We start from the raw sequence: 3329 nt of genomic DNA, 5'->3' as shown, positions 1-3329 counted from the left end.
AAGACAAGAAGATTTCCCAATGAAGGACGGTGAGTAGGATAGAAAATTTATGACTACATATATTTTGATTACCCGAATTTCTGTGCTTAGAATGCGAGACCGAGTCATGTTGCAGTTCTGTGGAAAGTTTTCCTGATGAAGAACGCGTTTTGCTACGTATTAGCGAACGCTTGCGTCAGTACTTAGAGTACGATCATGATATGATCACAAAATATTGTAAGCAACATGCGTTGCCTGCACGTATTCCAGTTGTGGCAATATTAGAGAATTTCGTAAAGCATAGTGTTGTTAAAATGGTTTTCTCAACAACGCAAGTTGAGAGTACAAGACGGCGATCAACACAGCAACGAACAAATAAAAAAGAACACGAATTCGATAAACTTGTAGCTACGTAAGAATATTTAAAACACATTAATTTTTTTAACGAATAACATTTTTCCAATTACAGTGCTAGTTTACTAAAGGAAGTCGCCGATGGTTTACGCATTTACTTTGACTTTACCATAGCCGATTATTTACTATATAAAGAGGAAAAAGAATATGCTCTGTGGCATTTAAGTGAAGATAATCTCAAGAATTTTACATATGTTGCATTGCCTGGACTGTCTCCGGATTTTCTAAATCCTAACAAAAATGAGGGGGATACAACACAATTTCCGGGTGGTGATAGTTGCACAGAAACACAATTGATGGAGGCTGCATCAACGACTCCCGCTCCAACGGATGAGCCGCAAAAACGTAAATCACGTCTTCACCGTAGTGATGACTGTGAAATGATATTAGAAAATTGCTTAGAAAATTGTTTTTCAAGTATAGCCAGTACCAGTTCTGGTGCGTCCACACCATTGCACTCTGCTGTTGGTGGCGGTGGTGCGTCGTCCGGTATTAACTACTTGAAATCATTGCAACCAATGGCATTGAATATACCATCGCAAACTAAAGACTTTCTACAGACTGTTTTGTCCTGGAATTTACTGCCTACCGACGCACCTGCAGCGCCATCAATGATTTTTGGTGCTCCACATTTGGCCAGATTAATTGGTAAGTTTCTTAAATCTTTGTGTATAAGAACATACTTATAATTGATGACTTGTGTTCCAAAGTAAACGGGTATCTATCCGAGCTTTCTCGCTTCTTCACTGCAAGGAGCCTAACCCTCTCCCCTACAAAATCAGCCTGACCTCGAGGCTACCGCTGGGAATTCTCGTCGATGATACACCAATTCCGACGGTGAATAACCCCAAAATACTCGGGGTAACCTTCGATAGTCTGCTCTCTTTCTCTACGCACGCAATCGCTATTGTCAACAAAGTACAGAGTCGCAACAAGGTCCTCAAGTCGCTAGCCGGCAGTATTTGGGGGCAAATACAAAAAAACGTTGCTGGAAACATAAAAGGCGATAGGCCGGCCGGTTTTAAATTACGCAGCACTAGTGTGGTCGCTGGGGACTAGTAGGACGCAGTGGATGAAGTTACATACGACACAAAACATTGCACTTAGGATGCCTTCTGATGTCGCCAGAATACCATCTGTACGACGAGGCGAAAATGCTCCCTGTTGAGGAGCATAACACAATGCTCTGCAAGTAGTTTCTGGCCCAGGCACGTCAGGAGGCATCTCCACGAACTGACGGACGAAGTCCAGAGGTTCATTAAGCAGCCTCTGGACCCGTCAGCATATCGACAGGCCCTGAACGGCATTCACAGGGAGTCAGTCTCGAGTTATGTAAACTCCAGACTTGTGAATGCCTAGGCACACCACCACCGGACATCGACGAGACGGAGCTTCATCTGCCTCGGGAGACTAGAACTACAGTAGCTCAACTTCGCTTTGGCTACTGCACCAGGCTAAACACACACCTGAGCAGATTAGGCGCAGATGTGCCAAATGAGTGTTCGGCATGCGGAGAGACACCCCACGACTCGAAACATCCGTTCGTATGCCCAGAAAACCCGACAACACTAACTCCTATGTTCCTGTGGACCGACTCCATTGAGGCTGCACCTGGGGCTTCCGTTAGTGGAGCTTGACGACAACGACTGTAGCCGCTACAACAACAACAATAATAAAAGCTTGAACAAATAGTTGATTTACGGAGTTTTTTCGGGGATATTCGAGATTTTTTTAGCGGTATCTGGATTTTTCGGAATATTTGCGGTGCTTGTTGATATCTTTTAAGAGTTTAAAAGACTTTTTGTTTTGTATTTTTCAGAATATTTAAACATTTTTCGGGACTGATCGGAATTTTTTGGGACTTTGTAAGATTTGTCAGTGACTTTTCGTGTTTCATTTTATGAGGATTGTTAAGGATTTTTTCGAATCTTTCGAACATTTTTGCTATACTTTTCTTGTTAGCGGCTTTGCGAGTATTTTTGGGGTTTATCTAGATTTGAACGAATTCTTTAACGCTCGGTTTTCCAATTCAACGATGAAACCAAAGGCGATATCTCCGAACCTATATTAAGTACATATATTTTATGTATTTATTAAGCTTTCGGTGCTAGCATTGCACCCTCATCAGAGTTACACTAAAATAGGCAAAAAATTGAGACTAGGGCTGGATACACGAGATTATTTTCGTACTGCATGTAAGCTTATTTAAGCCATTTATTAAAGCCATTGCCTGGAAGTCGAGGAAGATTACGCATGCATGGCAAACGATTCTATGAAGGCAGAGAAATAAGAAATTTGGCGAGGTTCAAAACGCCAATAAAGTTGCTTGTACACGAGTGAGCTTTTAAAATTAAGTAACAGCGTACCTATATCGGCCTATAACCATTCTAATCTAACCTAAATTAACTACTCGGTACGGTTCTCTAACTTAAAGAGATTACACTACCCACCAATTGCGATTAGGCGAATCTATGGCAAGAGCATAAAGACGACTCTTATGATATCTACAAATCTAAAAACATCTTTCCCCTGACATTGCTTGCTAAAACAGTGCATTTTTTCCTGGATTTTCCTTTACGTTAAATTGATTATATCAGTTAAGTTTTATAGTCTATCGCTACAAAGTGATAATATGTATGTATGTATTCCATTATAATTGGCAAACGTCTTTAACTCTGATTTTTTTAATCGATGAAGCTTGGTGTTTGGCCGTATGTTTAGCTTGTAATCTTCTGCAGAGTTGCTCTGAAGTTGAACCGACAGTCGGGTCTACGTAACCGGAACGACCCAGATTTATATCTGGCCAAGGACGTGTCACTCCAGCAACACTCTCCAAAAACTCTTTGGGGAATTGGTATGCTGTTACAACAACAACAACAACCACCGGCAACAATGTGATCGTTAGGAACTCAGCCATACATCACTTGGGTTTTTTT

The 3329-nt window shown here is 41.4% G+C and overlaps 1 protein-coding gene across 2 annotated transcripts in view; it reads right to left on the bottom strand.

Moving 5' to 3' along the window:
* LOC118747352 (protein male-specific lethal-3) overlaps positions 1-3329 on the bottom strand; it is a gene marked incomplete at its 5' end in the record, with an annotated part of 33213 nt that overhangs the window by 1218 nt on the left and 28666 nt on the right.

This window comes from Rhagoletis pomonella, unplaced genomic scaffold (assembly GCF_013731165.1).
Source record: "Rhagoletis pomonella isolate Grant_MI unplaced genomic scaffold, Rhpom_1.0 Rhpom_scaffold_00011, whole genome shotgun sequence".
NCBI classification, from domain to species: Eukaryota; Metazoa; Arthropoda; class Insecta; order Diptera; family Tephritidae; genus Rhagoletis; species Rhagoletis pomonella.
Note: the sequence above shows the minus strand (reverse complement) of the source record. Positions and strands in the feature narration are given on the sequence as shown.